This window comes from Urocitellus parryii, chromosome 3 (genome assembly GCF_045843805.1).
Source record: "Urocitellus parryii isolate mUroPar1 chromosome 3, mUroPar1.hap1, whole genome shotgun sequence".
NCBI lineage: Eukaryota > Metazoa > Chordata > Mammalia > Rodentia > Sciuridae > Urocitellus > Urocitellus parryii.
The window spans coordinates 66,555,299-66,575,439 of record NC_135533.1 but is presented as its reverse complement, the minus strand read 5'-3'; positions in this window follow the sequence as shown (position 1 = coordinate 66,575,439).

Below are 20,141 nucleotides of genomic sequence, written 5' to 3'. Positions count from 1 at the left end.
GAAGTAAAGGAAGTCTGTGACTTCTAAAGTTAGATCAGGGGAAAGGAGAGAAAGTGGAGACATTGAGGAAATTCTAAACCACAAGGAAAGAGAGGACAGATGACCTCTGATATTTTTCTGTAGCATTCTTGGACACAAAACTGCTCTGAGACAGCAATATTTTTCTGAATTAACTATAAATAAATCAGGAACATATGTATTAAGATTTTTACATTCTGAAAATGACCCGGGTCAGTCCTAATGAGTTGAGGATAGTTACTTGCTAAAATACAGATATTTGCAATTTAACAAGCTACCTACAAAGGTCAGGTTAAAGAGGAGAAGTACACTAGTTAAAAAACAAAAAACGAAAACTAAACCCATCCATGCACACAGGCATCTAAGGATGTCTCTCTCCACTGATTCTTTATCTGTGCCTTAACTAGTCATCTCCTTTGGCCAGAATACATTCCCAAATGACAGAAAGTAATCTTGACATAAAATGTTCTATATTGATTTCCAGCATTCTGTTGTGGCCTTTCTTCAGCAGAGTCCTGTTGGACATAACAGGAAAACCGCTTTGATACATAATTCATAGGAACCTCAATATAACTTTCCAAATTTATGACTGACAACCGAGAAGATGAAGACTGACGTCCCAATCTATCTTCCTGGAATTTCAAGCATGGTGAATAAAGGTTTTCTGACCAAAGGGTATATTCTGCATGGGTAGCCACATCAAGAGGGAGAAACACATCAAGAATGACACAGGTTTTTAAATAATAAAAGAAGCATGGAATCAGTATAAGCTATTATGGGCTTTTCATCCAGACCTCCCACTCATGGAAAACTATTCCTTCTGCATTAGAGATTAAGTTCTTTGTGCCATAAAAGGCAGGAGAATCATGTTTCTTGAAGCAGTGTTCAGAACCCTAAATTAATATGGCCCAAATAGGTACCTTAATTTGAAATAAAAATCAAATGAATAAACAAAAATATTAACCTGATGGTATTAATATTTTCAAGTACATTTATTTTCATGATATATAGTTACAGATTTCATTTAAAGTTATAATATTTATTCACAAAATGATTTACACATCATTTGCTAAAATTTATAAATTATTATTCCCAAGAACTTGAAATTTTTAGAGATGTTTTTATTCAATTTTACAACACCTAATCACAGCAAACTGACATATTGCCTCTTATCATCTTAGTTATTACATCTCTTAATTTATATATTTATTAATAATGTATTCAAATCTTGTTTAATCCAAAATATAAAGTAATCTTTAAGGCTTTTCTGGCAATGTTGATAATTGTTACAACTTTTTTCTGAGATAACATAAAATCTGAGAGTGATTTATGTTGATTATACCTGAATATGCTTGAGAAACTTCTCAACTTTAAAATAACTGAACCTATTTCAGAATTAAGAGGAACACCAGGATTATGACTTTTATCAATTATCCAGTAATTTTATGCTTTTGAAAGTAAAATGTTTATATGCAAAATTATTTTCCAACATGTTGAGAAGTGTTATCTGCTTATGTGCAAATATATATTAAGATTATGTATATAAAATATTGTATCTATATATTATAATATATAACAGATATATATTTTATAAAATACTTGTGTATTTTATTCATATATATACATATACAGATAATATTCCTATGGAGCATATGTAGTCTAACTCTAAAGACTCTACTTATATTATTTACACCATATGTATATGTGTAAATAATATGTATGTGTATATGTACATATATACACATACAAAATACATATGTATAATACATAGATGTATACAGTTTTTCCATTCCTTAAAATGAAATTCACTTCTTTTCCATGGGTGATTATGAATTACCAGGAATAATTCAAAAGCTAAATACAATCTTTCAACAATTTTCACCATTGATTCCAAAAATTCAATGAATTTTGAGAGGTGACTACATGTTTAGGCTTTGCAGAAGTAATAAATTACAAGTAGAAGCTGATGCCATACACTTCAATGTTCAGCTTTATATCTTTTCTTCTGTTGTTTACTGTAGATTCAAAAATATGAAATTGGAGATCCATAAATGAATTTCACTTTATGGCAGTTTTGAATCCACAGAGAGAAACAATCCAACTCAAGTCACAGTTTGTGAAAATGCCTCAAAACAGGAAAGAGAAAATAAAGGTTTAAAATGTTTGGAAACCTTTTAGAAGTTTTGTTTCCAGTATTTTATTTTACTTACCATTTTAGTCCAACATAAACTATCTAGATTCAGGTTAAGTGCAGTGATTTTCAAGCTTGCAAAGAATAAAAACTGATAATATAAGAAAAATATTTTTATATCTCTCCCTTCTATTCAGGCCCATCAAGAGGAAAGTTTTAAAAATAAACAGTGGTCCATCCAAAAGGCAGGAGCACAAACATGACAGGCCTTGTGGTATTATTTCCTGAATGGTTGATGTGATTTTTTTGGAGAGTGTTTTTATGGGCTAAATTACAGAATCATGGAATCATGGAATTTTTAGAACTGGAAGAAATTTTTGCTATCACTAGGGTGCAATTTAGTAAATGCTTTCTTGAATGTTCAAAATAATACCCAAAAGAATTAGTGTAACTTCCTAAGAACCCCTTCTCCCTAATGAATGATTCCTTTACTGTTAAGGTGCTGAGTACATGGTACCATGTAGTATCACTATATTGTAGTTTGATTTTATGGGGACAGTGTTCACTTCTCTAAGATTATACCCAAAGAAATTTATTGATGAGTATGGAGCGTTGATGGGCATATATATTTATCTGACTATATCACATAACAGAAATCCAGAGATGTTATCAGTATATCTTTCCAATATAAAAAATATATATATGTGTAAATAATTAAAATCTGCATTATGCAGCAAAGAGTTGTAGTCTATCTTATCTTTAAAATTAGATTGTAATATTTTAACAGATTATTATTTTTTAGTGTATGGTTTATATATTACATTTATGTAACTAATACAGAGCCTAGTATTACACATGATATTTATTATTTTTTTTTTAAATTAATGCTCAGAATGATGCTGGTCTCAAAGAAATTTATTGATGGTTATGGAGTGTTGCTGGGCATATATATTTATCTGACTATATCATATAGCAGAAATCCAGATATGTTACCAGTATACCTTTCCAATATAAAAAAATATGTGTCAATAATTAAAATATGCATTATGCAGCAAAGAATTTTAGTCTATATTATGTTTAAAATTAGATTGTAATATCTTAACAGATTATAATTTTTAGTGTATGGTTTAAATGTTACATTTTTGTAACTAATACAGAGTCTAGTATAACCCATAATATTTATTATTTTTTTAAAAAAAATTAATGCTCAGAATAATGCTGGTTTCAAAAAGAAAATCAAAACAAGCCAAGAAACACAAACACCTCTAGAGTGCCAGATGAACATCTAAAGTTTGCCATTTATTTTAGTTGAATTATTAGGAAAAAAAATGGTCATACCTAAAAGATTATTGTATTTAAGTGTCACAGAGCCTTATTTTACAGATGAGGAGACTGCTCAGAGAGATATAATAATTTTTGCCAATATACACAGCTTTTAAGGCAGAGTTACTGAACTTCAAACCCAAATATCATTACTCAGAAAACCTTCCCCCCCATGAGACTGAGAAAAAAACAGAAGAATTTGCATATTCATCTATCCATTTTAAAGGAAATATAATAATTCTTGGAAAAGTAATTTAAAATTTTAAAAAGTAACAATTGTAATTATAGTATCAAAAAGACACTTATAAACATCAACATTCCATGTGAAGGAATGAATGACGAAAGCAAAGCAAAATTATCTTTCTCAAAAATTTTTTCTTTACCCAGATTATCTTTATAAAAAAAAAAAGAAGGAAAAGAAAAGAAAACATGAATTCCTTGAAATAAAAACAAAATCTGAAAAACATGCTCCCCAGGATCAGACACACCCAGTTTCCCTCAGTTTATATTTCCGTCCATCTACCTGTGAACTGGTAGTCACATCTTCCTATCCAGGAAGAGACACCACTGAGAGGGTCTGTAACCACAAGGGGGTCTGAACGTCCTTCCTGCAGTGTAATATTCTGTGAATTTTCCTCAACTCTAACTTTCAATTACACACAGACCTGATAAGTTATTTCAAAGTTTCTCATCTTTTTACAATTTCTGTTATTAATATGATGAGTGTTTGCCTTTCCAGCTTTCTATTAAACAGTTACATTTACCCTCTGACTCCATTACTTCTCTCCAGAGAACGGCAAATTCACTCTTTATTCTATGCATTAAATCAGCTTTAAAAAGACTTAACAAGAGTTCATAGTAAACATCCATTTTCTTTATTTGCTCTGTCATATGGGGTTTTCCCCCAAACTTATGAGTTTCCAGGATCTCTGGGTGAGTTTATCTTTATTTAGGTATCTTGGGTCCTTCATTAAGACAAAAGAAAGCTTTCTTCAGCAAACAAATTAAAGTACTGGGTGGGCTTGTGAAGTTCCAAAATTATTTTTAAGTCCAATGTAACTGCCAAAATTGATATAACTTATCAACTTGCTTTTTTAGTCCAAGGAAATTTCTAATTATTTGAGTCAGCTTTTAAAAGTAGATGAGGACATTGATTCTTCTACACTTAGCAGTCTTTAAATATTGTGTTCCATTTAGCCACATTTTACCATGGCAGGATAAAAATTGTAATTACTACAGTGGATAATTAGGGAGAAATTAAAAAGTAAGTACTGATTCCACCTGAACCTAGCACTGCTGTGGTATATAACTTTTATGTAATGTTTTAAGGTTAATTTGGAAGTCATGAGCAGTAAGCAACAAAAAAGACTCAAACTTTAATATGCAGTAGTTTTATCTCATTAACATAGTATTTAATTTTATCTAATTTCATGATGCAATACAATAGCATTAATCACATATATTCATTAAATTAAATTACCTAACATATGTTACAAACAGTTCCATAACAGTGGTTGTTATGGTTACATAGAGGTATAAAAAATAGAAAACCTGGGGCCTGGGCCTGTGGCTCAGCAGTAGAGTGCTCACCTGGCAGGTGTGAGGCCCTGGGTTCGATCATCAGCACCACATAGAAATAAATAAATAAACTAAAGGTGTTGTGTCCAACTACAACTAAAAAGTAAATATTAAAAAAGGCAGAATCTTGCCTGTTATATAAATGGCCCTCTATGTCAACTCCAAAATTATCCAGTTTTATACTTTGATAAAAGATTCTATTTTATAGCAAGTTTCAACTCTGCTTTGTAAATGCCATCAATGTCAAGTCTGTTTCTCAGAAGCATATCTTTGTGTCCTCAACAGGGACTCACTCACTCTGGAGTTCTGCCTGACTTAAGATTGTTTTGTCATTGTAACGTTTTTGTGTCTGATAATCTTGAAATAATGATCTGGTAAGTGGAAGATCACTTTTCTCTCATCTTATCATACCCTCCACTAGATACTTTCTAGCACATAATAGATGAACTAGAATGAATTTCTACTACTCAATAAACTTAAAGACTGGACTTGCAATGTGTGTTCATCAATGTCACGGTCACCTAGAAAATCACCTGGCACATTGGAAATCCACAATTAATAAACGTTTACTGAATTCATAAAGTTTTATTGAATTCATTTAAGTGAGTTATCTAGAGCATCTAATAATGAAAATCATCATTTGCCTTCATGCCAGTTACCATGAATTTTATAGTATAGAAGATGTTTTTCAAGCTTTAAACAGTTTATGTCTCAGCATACATTTTGGTCATCAAAGATAAAGAAAGAATAGGAGCTGCAAGGTCAATCTGTAACCAAGCCTGTCCTTCTGAGGCAATCGTCATCTAACACACGTGCATGAGTGCTTGCAAGCCTGGAACTCTCATCAAAAGTTTGAGTAAACTGTGTTGGAATCTCAACACTGAAAATCGGGTGGAAATATAGCTGTAAAATCTCACTCATGATATTTCTGGCATTCTTTGGATCATTTTGTGCCAAATAAATTGTATGAGACCACATTAGATTTCAGAAGTATTATCTCTTGCCAGAAACAGGAAGATAAGTGGACATGATGAAACTCTTGCAGGTTAGAAATAATTGCAACAGAATATTTTTTAAGCCTTCATTTTGGCAATCTGCTGTTTTCAGTCTATAATTTTAATAGCCCTTCTCACTTTGAATTAAATGTGATCTAGTAAAATTTAACTTGTTATTTATTTAAAAGAGCACTGGTCTGTGAAACTCAAGAGACCCAGATTCATGTACTAACTGAAAAATTAACAATTTGTGTTTTTGGCGTGTCATCTCTGCTTTCTTATCCCTAAGATCCCAAACAGAAGAAACAGGAGATGAGTTGTAGAATGTCTGAAGTCTACTCAAGCTCAAAAATTCTATGATACTTTTAACTTATACTCAAACCCTGGTAGTTCCAAATATTCAACCATACCATTCTATTTCATTCCTTCCTTAGTTTAGAATTCCTTCCCCTTTCCTTGCCTTTTCAAATCATGACATATATAAAACCAAACCTACTTCATATTTCCTAATTGTAGCCTTCCCTGATTGCTCATCTCATCAGTTTTCTTCCTTCTAATCTCTTATTATACCATTAATGGAGAGTACAATATTAACATATTTATATTAATATAACATTTTATTAAATGCAATAGTCTTCCATATTCAACAACAGTGTTGCGTACATGTTAGTTTTCTTTATCTATCCATGTTCTTGTAAGAGAGGTAATGATTATGGCAATTTAGTAGAGTTCTGGGAATTTTTGAGCTTCTGCCATAAATGAGTTCAAGGTTTCAAAAGATTAGATTGCAAAATCAATAGGACATTCGTTGCATATGGATGTACAGAGAGGACAGATGGACCCCCAAAAGAGGAAATCATCTGCTTAGCTAAGGAGAAAGGAGAACACTATGGATTCATAAAATATAAATTTATTATATTATCTTGATTTTTAGTGCAAAGTAATAAAATGGTTACAATTTGTAGTTCCAAATTTACTTTAAGGACAGTCTTGAAAAAATTGTGTATGGACAAATATGTCCTTTTATGGATAACAAATGAGGTTTTAGTTTGGTAATATGTAAGTAGATACAGATAAGTTTTTCTTAACTATATTATTCAATACTTCCATTAAAGAAGTAGCATGTAATGTGCATTATTCCGTTTTTTGGACATAAACAATAATTAGCAAAAGACTCAAGAGATTAGATATAATATTTTAAATATTTTGATTAATTATGTATTATAGACAATTTTCTTTTCTACTGGAACATAATTCTACCTTGTCTTATAGCTGGATGTACAGAAATGTTCACATTTTTCAAGAAGGAAGAACTTATACCTGTAGTGTGTTTAGGCTTGTCTAAAATATTGTCTCTCATATTTCAGATAGGAAGCTGTTATCCTAATATGCTTCTCGATTTTCTAATTGTATTCGCCACATTTAACAAGGTTATGAAAACTAATTTGGTAATTGCATTTAAGAAAACAATTGTTAATAAATTTGTGCTTGAGAAAATAAATGTAAATCAATTATGGGATCTGCTTTTGTAAAGAATCATTAGGAAATCCATTAACAGATGATTTTGTGAACAGATGAAATACTATGCATGTAATTGAATGTTTGGAGATTTTAAATCAAACAAAAAATATTGGATTGGGAACATTTATTAATGTTTAAGCACATTTTAGGCAAAACCCTATAGTCCATTGTCTACCAGTAAAATGCCTGAGAGTTTATACTTGTAGAATTTCAAGAAATCCAGATGGACCAAATTACCATTTGGCTTCATTGTGCAGTATGAAAACATGACTTTGTTTCTCACAGAAGCGTAGAGTTTTATGTTGCTGTTAAGTGCTGTGATGTATCTAAGCTTTTAATTTAATTTGACCTGTTCAAAAAAGAATATTCTATTTTGTGCTCAAATAAGAATTGCTATCAACCCTGATACTGGTGGATTTGCTAATAAGTAATAGAACTCAACATAAACATACAATCAAAAGCATCATTATGTCATCTTAAGTATGTAAAATTGATCCTTTTGACATAGTATCAGAACAATATGAACTTTCATTTATTGTCCTGGAAATGGTAATACTTTTTACAAGATCCATCCACATTTTCTTTTCTAGTACTTGATATAACCTGTGTTTTCCATTTGTATCTCAGTCAGTGGAATTCTAGATATAATAAATATAGCTATAATGAATTCCAAGTTTTGGGGGAACAGATCCAGCCCATGGTTACTGTCCTAGTATAATTAGGAATAGAGCTCTATTTCATTTAAAAAGTGTCCCCATTTGATTATGGAATTGTACTTATCTCTATGAAAGGTCCCAAGGGCTTCCATTTTTTCCTATAATAGGATATAGTGAGCCTCATATGCACCAAAAGATAAATTGATAGACATTCATTTTGAGTTCTTTCTAACTATTTCATAAACCCATAATAATTAATACTGAGTTATGGTTACTTTTGGTTTGATTTAAAATCTCCTATTTTATTGCCCTAAGTACTAGGAAGAATAAATTTGATGTGACAGACCAGAAAAGACTAAGTCAGCATCACTTTTCTAGTTAAAAATCCAATGCTCAATATCTGTTTCAAATACTTCTAGGTGAGATGAATATAGAGATGATTGCCAAAAAGACTGTGTTTGGCCCAAAATCCAAGACCCAAAATAAAAGCAAAAATTGCAGGTGTTCCAACAAAACTGAAAAGCTTTATCTGTTCCAAAGAAATTGATAGATATCACTTTTGTCATTATTAAAAAATGTATTCTAAAGATCATAGATGAAAGCATAAAAGCCCAATTAATGTATATTCTTGGAGGAGTGGAATGGTTCAGAAATTCTATAATGAGATGTGATTTTGAAACATGTGCTCTCAGATCACTGGTTCTAATTATATTCTCAAGTCATGTTTTGGCTGAAAATCTGTGACCTAACTGTTGCTGCTGACCATGCCATTATCTGTCAGTCTCCAAAGGCAGCTCAGATATTAAAATAGCCTGAGACAGCACATCTACTCACACACTATGATTACTTTGGTCAAACATTTCACAATGGTCCAGAATATAGTTTGTGATGTTCTTGGTATGGTGTCTTCTATCTGGGTTTTCCACAGTTTTCAGGTGCAGACAAAATGACTCTTGAAATAAATACAACTCATCACAGATATAATATATACTTATATATTTGATAAAATGTTAAGGAAAGTTTTAGTTAATTTTTGTTTGAATTGTATAATAAGACAAAACCCTAATCACAACAGTTTTACGGAAGTAGTGCACTATTATTGGAGCATGATGGGGAAAAGTTATTTATTTACACTTAGAGCCAATTCAGCAATAAAATACATAAAATAAAATTTCTCAGACATGGAAATGAAATCAGTAAGAAATTTTTATCTGTTGCTGCTAACCTGTTATACCTGTGTCTAAGATATAGGCAGCAGATTAGAAGCCTTTGAGCCAGATTTAGTGATTTATGTTCAAACTATCATTAAGTACACCTAACATTTACATAACTATAAAAAAGTTTGTACTTAAATAAAAATAAATCCTTCTTTATATAGGATGTGCCTTCTTTGATTTAGAATTGTCCTTTATACTTCTCACACTCCCTTAGTGATCTCCTTCATTTCTGTGTAGCTTACCATGCTGAAAAGGCTCAGCACAGAGCAAAATGCCCTTCTTCATATTTTGGCTAAAAAACTTTTCCAAAAATTACTTTGTCCTACTTTCTTGAAACTACAGAGGCTTTCTTTTAGTTCCTTAGAACTAAAGTTCTGGATGTGATTTTAATTAGCAGCTGATAAACTCTGGTGAGATTTGGAGGACAGAAGTGAAGTATTTCTGTTTCAAACAGTATCCTGAATACGTGAGTGTCTGTTAACAATTACACGGGTGGATTCATTGTTCCAGTGCCTTGGTAACCTGCTGGGAAGAGCAGGTGGAGTTGCACAAGTATTAGCAAGGGTTGCTTCCTGGGTGTTAGGACTTGATTATAAATGGACTGTTGTAATAGTGACCTTCTGATTTCTCCAACCACCTGGTGGCAGAGTAAAGGAGAATCTAATCTCCTGAAATCAATCTGATTTTTGCTTGAAATAATGAGCACGGCTTATATACTTTTTCCTGAAAATTTCCTGTTTAGATATCCCTCTTCTATGTGGAAAAAGTCAGTCACTTTTTTTGCTGTTCTCTATTTTTTTTGTGTGTGTGGTTGCCATTTATTTATTTATTTATTTATTTTATTGGTTGTTCAAAACATTACAAAGATTGCAGAATCACATCGTTTTCACATCCACATTTTTACATAATGCCATATTGGTAACTGTTGTATTCTGCTACCTTTCCTATCCTCTACTATCCCCCCTCCCCTCCCCTCCCATCTTCTCTCTCTACCCTATCTACTGTAATTCATTTCTCTCCTTGTTTTTTTTTCCCCATTCCCCTCACAACCTCTTATATGTAATTTTATATATCATTGAGGGTCTCCTTCCATTTCCATGCAATTTCCCTTTTCTCTCCCTTTCCCTCCCACCTCATGTTTCTGTTTAATGTTAATCTTTTCCTCCTGCTCTTCCTCCCTGCTCTGTTCATAGTTGCTCTGATTATATAAAAGAAGACATTTGGCATTTGTTTTTTAGGGATTGGATAGCTTCACTTAGCATAATCTGCTCTAGTGCCACCCATTTCCCTGCAAATTCCATGATTTTGTCATTTTTTAGTGTTGCATAATACTCCATTGTGTATAAATGCCACATTTTTTTTTATCCATTCATCTATTGAAGGGCATCTGGGTTGGTTTCACAGTCTAGCTATTGTGAATTGTGCTGCTATGAACATCCATGTGGCAGTATCCCTGTAGTACGCTCTTTTAAGGTCTTCAGGGAATAATCCGAGAAGAGCAATAGCTGGGTCAAATGGTGGTTCCATTCCCAGCTTTCCCAGGAATGTCCATACTGCTTTCCAAATTGGCCGCACCAATTTGCAGTCCCACAAGCAATGTACAAGTGTACCCTTTTCCCCACATCCTCGCCAGCACTTGTTGTTGTTTGACTTCAGAATAGCTGCCAATCTTACTGGAGTGAGATGGTATCTTAGGGTGGTTTTGATTTGCATTTCTCTGACTGCTAGAGATGGTGAGCATTTTTTCATGTACTTGTTGATTGATTGTATGTCCTCCTCTGAGAAGTGTCTGTTCAGGTCTTTGGCCCATTTGTTGATCGGGTTATTTGTTTTCTTATTGTTTAATTTTTTGAGTTCTTTGTATACTCTGGATCTTCTGAACTGGAAATGAGGAAAACCACCCCGTTCACAATATCCTCAAAAAAAAAAAAAATCCTTGGGAATCAACCTAACAAAAGAGGTGAAAGATTAATACAATGAAAACTATAGAACCCTAAAGAGAGAAATAGAAGAAGATCTCAGAAGATGGAAAAATATACCCTGTTCATGGATAGGCAGAACTAACATCATCAAAATGGCGATATTACCAAAAGTTCTCTATAGGTTCAATGCAATGCCAATCAAAATCCCAACGGCATTTCTTATAGAAATAGATAAAGCAATCATGAAATACATATGGAAAAATAAAAGACCCAGAATAGCAAAAGAAATTCTAAGCAGGAAGTGTGAATCAGGAGGTGTAGCGATACCAGATTTCAAACTGTATTACAAAGCAATAGGAACAAAAAACAGCATGGTACTGGTACCAAAACAGGCGGGTGGACCAATGGTACAGAATAGAGGACACAGAAACCAATCCACAGAACTACAACTATCTTATAGGGGCTAAAAGCATGCAATTGAGGAAGGATAGCAACAAAATGGTGCTGGGAAAACTGGAAATCCATATGCAACAAAATGAAACTGAATCCCCTTCTCTCGCCATGCACAAAAGTTAACTCAAAATGGATCAAGGAGCTTGATATCAAATCAGAGACTCTGCATCTGATAGAAGAAAAAGTTTGCTCCGATCTACATATTGTGGGGTCGGGCTCCAAATTCCTTAATAGGACACCCATAGCACAAGAGTTAATAACAAGAATCAACAAATGGGACTTACTTGAACTAAAAAGTTTTTTTTTTTTTTTCTCAGCAAGAGAAACAATAAGAGAGGTAAACAGGGAGCTTACATCATGGGAACAAATTTTTACTCCTCACACTGTTCTCTATTTTGGAAAAATCACTGGAATAATCACTTTTAATTATGCAAATATAATCTGGAACTCATCATTCCTTAAAAAGACATAATAGAACATTTGAGGGATGAAGGTCACTCTAGTGTCCATTGTTAGGAAAATACAAGTGATTTTGGGATTTGAGGTAAGAGATTGAAATGATCAAGAACATTCCAGGGAGTTTCAATGTCTTATATTTCTTCTTTTTTAGATTTAAGTAGTAGATACTTTGTAATGGATTCATATATTCCCAGTGAGAACTGCCTATAGGAAATGATGTACAGGCACACCCTTCTCAAAGAGGTAGAAACTCCCTGGGATGCAATAAAAAGTCTGATTTCTGGATTTAACTTATGGGTTAAAACTCCCCCCCCCCCAATTAAAGGAGATTGGCATTAAATACGCCTACCCTAATCTAATGCAGACACTACAACATGAAGTGCAGGTTTGGGGAGCAATGACAAAGAATACAGAGGTAATCTGAAGTGTGGAATTATATCAGTGTTTAAGGATATTTGACTACAACGCTTTTATATATTGGATAATTTCATGCAAACACATAGAGAGACACTAGTTTCCTGCTTATTTAACAAGTTGTTGTCAAAGTTGGTTTTAATATGAGAATATTTGAACACTAAGAAGTTAGAGTGGTTTCTATAGATTTCATCATTTTTTTTTTCTGGAGAAGTATGATGATTATTTCTCCCAAATTTGCCTCTTAAATCTCTTGTCTCTCAAGGATTTAGATGAGTAAGTATTAATTATATTGCTAGCAGGCTAGTTCTAGCCTATGTAGCTTACTTCAAACATATTAGGAGCCTCACATTGGTCTACTCTCTATAGTTTGAAAGAAAGTATTTATGAAAAAATTATTTTCAACTTAAAAATATGTATGTCAAACACAAGTTTCCAAAAGAATAAAAAATAAAAGAGCCTCATTTCATTTCTAGTGTGTTTGAAACAATAAATAGTGATTTGCCTCTATGGTGACATTAAGAGAAGCAGAAGCAAAATGTTTTTCACCTCACAAAAATAAAAAGCTTATTTTTGTATGTGGAATAGTAGGAAGATAAAAAAGTTGCTGCCTGCTGGCTCCATAGAAGGAAAATCAAGAAGCCAACTACACTCTAGTACCACATGCCTGAGAAATTAAGTGGAACACTAATTCTGCTTTATGGAATGAAGTGCATGGAGAATGACACCACTGACCAAGAAATTATAGAAGACAAACATATTTGGAAACAAAATAGTGAATATATGACATTGCATCTACAAGTTTCCCATAAACAGGTAGAAATAAGAATATGAAAATTAAGTGAAAAAGTCTGGAAATAAACCGCCAACATTTTTAAGTATTCAGTATATTTATTTTTTCTTTTTCAAAAAAAGAAGAATGTTAAATTAAGGAAGGGATTTGAAATGAAGCCAATAATTTTAAAAGATTGTTTATTAATAAACCAAACAGCAAAACTTTTTATAACATTTTATTAAGTGGAAGCATGTGAACACCATAAGGTTTGAGACTTTAAATAATCTTGGAGGAATAATGACCTTGTCATTTGACTACTCTACAGTCATAGCAATGGAATCTTTCATTTGCAGAAGAATCGTTTCCACACATACCTGAAAATGAACTATGAAAAACAGGGCATTATTTCCTGAAAAATAAATAAAGGAAGTAAAGGTAAGAAGCAGAAAGGGGGGAAAGGAAAAGATTTTCAGTAAAACCTTAGGAAAATTCTTCAATGCAGCATTTGAGATGGTTGCAAAAAGAATAAAATAAAAATAAAAACTTCTTGAAGACAAGAGATTTGGGCTGCCACAGTGACATTTCCCTTGCCCAGGCTTATGATGCCACAAACATGATGCACTTCACTCTGCTTTACACCAGCTAAGGGCTTCCTAGTGCGATTTCACTATTTATGAGGCTTTAATTCTCAAAATGGTTGTCCAGATCTTATTGATGTTACTAAAGGTTTTTCTTAAGAGTGTAACCATAGCACTGCTGTCAAAAATATTACCACTAAGTTTAAATAATCACTATGACATTTTACAAATGAATGAAAGCCAAGAGACTCAAAATTCAGAAAACTTAACCTGAACTAACATTCTTAATTTTCTCAAAGCTTTGTAACTAAAAGAAAAAAATAAATAACCTTCCAACTTACTGGAAAATTTTCTAAAATTGTCTTAGCATAGATTTCTGTAACTAATTACCTTTAAAAATGAGTTTTCACAAAGCTAATATGAGACATTTATAAGAAGCAGATCCTTAAACCAGCTCTGTCAATTGGTTGTTTTTCTGTATGACCTTAGGAAGTTACTTAATTTTTCAATTTTCTCATCCCATCAAAAGATGATAAAAACTCTAATTTACCCCTAGAACACTGGTAGAAATAAGTTAATGAATTCAAAAGGTTATTCTGAAAAATTATAAAAGCACTTCATAAAATCCAATTATCAGTTATACTTCAGAGATTTATTTACTTTTTTCTCAAGGGCATTTGCACTAAACTGGATGTAGAACATGTATAATTAAACTGTTATGTGTCTTCTTATGCACAGCCAGATGTGCAATCAAGTGTTTAGAACTAGGCAAGCAGTGACATTTTGTTAGTGTACATTCTTCAAGACAAAAAAAAAAAAAACTATTCATCAAAAGGATAGCTGTGAATAATGAAAAATATACCACATAGTAACTACATTGAGAAATATCAATTTATAATCTAAATTATAATCATCAAAACCATTGATTCCAAAGCACACACTTTTAAAATTAGAGTATAAAAGAATAAAATAAGTGTCTGAAATGGAGATACATTTTACAATTGCTAGCTTATCATTATTTATAGTTTTTTGTTTTTCTTCATATATAAATAATGACAAGTCTTAGATTAGATGAGAATGTGTAGTGTATTGAGTAGTGCTTTCAAAGTGACCTCTTTGTGAATTGAAATGGAAGTCCTATTCATCATAAAATAAATATGAATGTGAAAATTCGATACCAGCACTAGAACAAATGTGTACAAGTTCATGCTTTCAAGAAGAGAGGCCAAGATGGAATTTTACATGAACAAGATGTAATTCGAGAAGAACCTGGACCGGATGGGAGAACCTTCAATCCCTGACACTGATCTTCTATGGAAGACCAGATTGGAATAAGAAGGCTTGAACTGAAACAGTCTATTTCTGCAGCCTGGTTGGTAGGAAGTCATGAGTTAGTTGTCTGATGGAGGAGTCCTGTATGTTGCTGAAATTGGGCTGCCTCAGTGCTTGGCATGCTTAGTCACTGGCTGCAAGTTAAGGATTTTTTTTTGGTGTGTGTGTGTATGTGTGTGTGTGTGTGTATGTAAGGGGGGTGTCATTTGTTCCTGATGGGGGATTGATTGGGTAACAAGTGGGTTTGTCAGATAATTGTGCTCCCAAGCTCGATGCATGAGCTGTTGTATTTTCATGGCCAACACACAGGAGTTAGGCAATAGCACTTATAAAGAGTGAAACTATGAATTTTTTTGGTCAGATATAAGAAAAAACTGCATTATATTAGTAAATTAGATTTCTTTGTTACATGCAAGTTTTTATTTCACACATTAAAATTTACCAATACAAAAAGCCTAATAATTCAGTCTTACAGAAAAACACCATGAAAAATCTGCTCCTTTTTAGTGCTAACACTTAGATTTTTTTTTCATTGCACATTTATCCATGACCCACAAACCTCTCACCTACTGACAGTGTGGTGAAATGGTAACAACACTGGCTATAGATTCAGAAAACCTAGTATTTGTCAACTTTCTGGTTTTTAATGCATTTTTTTTTTACCCTTCTTCTCCCACTCATGATCTCTGGCAAGTTATTTGGCTTATCTTAATCACAATTTCCTTATGAACAATGAAGGCATATGAAATAGTTTATATGAACCAAAAAAACATTCAACCAATTGACTGAAGAATTTAGAGATAATTCTCAGTCAAGATTGACAATACTGATGGAATTCTGAATTCTGCAGAATATGAGGAAGTTGGGCAAGTTTAATGGAACAAACCAGGCTGATTTTGTTACTTGCAATCCAAGCCAGATCTGTGGTTTCTAAAGCAAACTTCAGTTATCCTCATATTCTAAGGACTTATCCACCGGAGGCTTTACCTACTAATAATACTGGATTTGCATGAACTGTTATGTTTTAGAAAGGGAAACACGCCTCTAATTTGTGGTTTTAAAAATATATGTATAAAATGTGAAATAATAGAAATGGATCCAAAGGACATGGTTTCTTATGATTTCAAGATGGATATTTGGAGAATTCCATTAATTTTCTTAAGGTAACTCTACTGACTAAGGTTAAAAGTATATTTAACCAGTCAAAGGAAAACAATAAAGAAAAAAACAGTTGAAGAATGAACAGATTGCAGAAAAGTTTCACTGTCTTTCTGAATTCTGGATTTAAAACTGCATTTTTGGAATTTATCTTCATAATTTAGAAATGAATTAGACAATATTGTGGTGAATATACTGAATTAATATTTTGGATAAAAATACTTTTGGCTTTTATATATATTAGTTTTATTTTTTTAAAATGAAGTTCTATTTTAGGAATGGATATAAAATTTTTTTTTTAAAGAGAGAGTGAGAGAGGAGAGAGAGAGAGAGAGAGAGAGAGAGAGAGAGAGAGAGAGAATTTTTAATATTTATTTTTTAGTTCTCGGTGTACACAACATCTTTGTTGGTATGTGGTACTGAGGATCGAACCCGGGTCGCACGCATGCAAGGCGAGCGCGTTACCGCTTGAGCCACATCCCCAGCCTGGATATAAAAATTTAACAGGTTTCTTCAGTATCTATTGAGATGATCACAAGATATTTTCCTTTGACTAATTAACATGAGGAGGTACATTAACAGATTTCTTAGAGGAAACAAACTCTCATTCCTACAGTTAGCTAATCAGTTGATTCTAAGTCTTTTATATGCTCACTGTGCTCAACTTTGATTAAAGTGTATATATATATATATATATATATATATATATATATATATATATATATATATAGTAAATAAAAGCCCTGGTATGTGTACCATGGCTACAACCTGGTGTGGAAGATGGGTTTATAACAATATATCAACTTTTGGGCAAATACATAAGTAACAATTGTGTTCCAAGAAAAAGGACAGTTTTCATGAAGAATACTTGTTAAAGAAATATGATTCCCTCTGGATTGAATTTGATACTTTATTTGGAATTTTTATATCAACATTTATAGTGAAATTAATTCATATTCTTTGTGCTTTACTGGATTGAGATCAGTATTACTTGACTATGCAAAAAGAACAAAAGAAAACTAACTTTCTTCTTATATACTCATTTAAATTGAACAACAGCATAACAATATGTTTTATAAAAAATCTGAAGATATTTACTTGAAAAAGTCTCGGCCTGGTTCTTTCTTTATGACATAGCTTTTTAATGACTCAAAGGCATAGACATTTATTTCCTTTATGGTCATTTAAAAAATAAATAATTTAGGGGGCTGGGAATGTGGCTCCAGCGGTAGCGCGCTTGTCTGGCATGCGTGCGGCCCGGGTTCGATCCTCAGCACCACATACCAACAAAGATGTTGTGTCCGCCGAGAACTAAGAAATAAATATTAAAAATTCTCTCTCTCTCTCTCTCTCTCTCTCTCTCTCTCTCTCTCTCTCTCTCTCTCTCTCTCTCTCACTCTCTCTTTAAAAAAAAATAAAAATAAAAATAAATAAATAAATAATTTATTTATGTTCTTGTATTTTCTATACCTGTGATTTCTAATGTTGCATATTTGAAATTTCTCATTAATATTTCCAAGAGGCTAATTCTTTACTTGTATTTATTTTTCTTTTGCAGTTTTATTGAAATATAACTGACAAATTTACACATTTAAGTTGGACAATGTAATGACTTGATATATACATACATTGTAAAATTATTACTACAGTCAGGTTAATTAGCACATCTTTTAGCTTACAAAGTCAACTTTGCCTGTACATGAGAACACTTAAGTCTACTTTCTTAGCTAATTTTAATAGTGCCATATAGTATTATTAACTATAGTCACCATTTTGCATATTTGATTCTCAAAACTTATTCATCTTACAACTGAGAATTTATCTGACATCTACTGGTCTCCTAATCCACAGCCTCTGGCAACCACTATCCTAGTCTTTGACTCTATGTTAAAACTTTCCTCCTTTCTTTCACGATTACTCATATCAGTGATGGCATACAGTATTTGTCTTTCTCTGTATGATTTATTTTACATAATATAATTCCCTTTAAGTTCATTAATAAAGTCACCAATGTCAGGGTATCCATTTTGTAACTGAATAATATTCGATTGTATATACTCCACATCTTTTATCCTTTTTTTTTTTCTGCCCATGAACATTTAGGTTGTTTCTATATATTGGTTATTGTGAATAATGATGAAATTAACATGACAGTGCAGATATCTCTGAGATACTGATTATGTTTTCTTTGGATATATGTACGGAGTAGATCATACAGTATTCCCTTTTTAAAATTATTTGCAGAACCTCCATACTTTTTCTATAATGGCTGTATCAATGTATTTTCTTGACAACAGTGTCCACAGTTGCACATTCTTGCCAACATTTGTTACATTTCTACTTTTTTCTTTTTCTTTTCTTTATTTCTCCTCTCCTCCTCCCCCACTCCTCCTCCTCCTCCTTCTATTCCCTTCCTTCTTCCTCCTGATGCAATAGCTATCCTAACAAGCATGAAATGAAATCTCATCATGGTTTTTATTTGCATTTCCCTGATGACTTGTAACATTGAACACATTTTCATGAATCTCTAAGCCTTTTGCATTTATTATTCCTAAAACAACTGCTCAAGATTTTGCCCATTTTACAACCAGACTTTTTATATATATATATTTTGTTATTGAGTTGTGTGAGTTCCTTTGGTAATTTAAATTTTAACCTCTTATCAGATATATGATTTACAAACATTTTCTTCCATTTTGTAGGTAGCCTTTTTGTTTATTTATTTTTTATTTTTTGAATGGTTTCCCTTATTGTGAAGAAGATGTTTTTAGTTTAATATAGTCCCATTTGTTCAATTTTTATTTTTTTCTGTGCTTTTGGAAGTCATACCCAAATAATCATTTCCAAGTTCAATATCAAGTAGTTTTTCCTTAATGTTTTCATCTAGGTGTTTTAGTGTTTCCAGTTTTACATTTAAGTCCCTAATTCATTTGGGTTTGTTTTGTAAGTGATGTTAGATAGGGTTTAGTTTTACTTTATTTATCTGTGGGTATCCAGTTTTCCCAGTAAGACTTATTGAAGAGACTGTTCTTTCCACATGGTATCTTCTTGATGGTCTGGTTATAAATTAGTTGACTGAATATGTTTCAGTTTATTTCTGAAGTCTCTATTATTTTTCATTGTATTATGGATCCATTTTTATGGCAGTATATACTGTTTTGATTAGTATAACCTTGTAATATATTTTGAACTCAGGAAAAACGTTATTTTCTGCTTTGTTCTTTTTCAAGATAGTTTTGTTATTGGGGTCTTTTATTCTTCCATAAAATTTTAGGATTCTTCCCCCTAATTCTGAGAAAAATGCCATTAAAATTGTAATAGAAATTATATTAAATATATACATTTCTTTGGGTGGCATGGACATTAAAAAAGTATTAATTCTTTCAGTCTAAAAATAGGAGATATCTTTCCATTTTTTGTTTCTTTTTCCTTTCATCAGTGGTTTATAGTTTTTGGCATAAAAATATTTCACTTCTTTGATTAAATTGAATCATATTTATTTTATTATCTTTGATACTAACAAATAGTTTTGCTTTCTGAAATTTTTTAGAAAATTTATTGTTCATGTGTAGAAATACTACTAGTTTTTGTATGTATTTCTATAATTCATT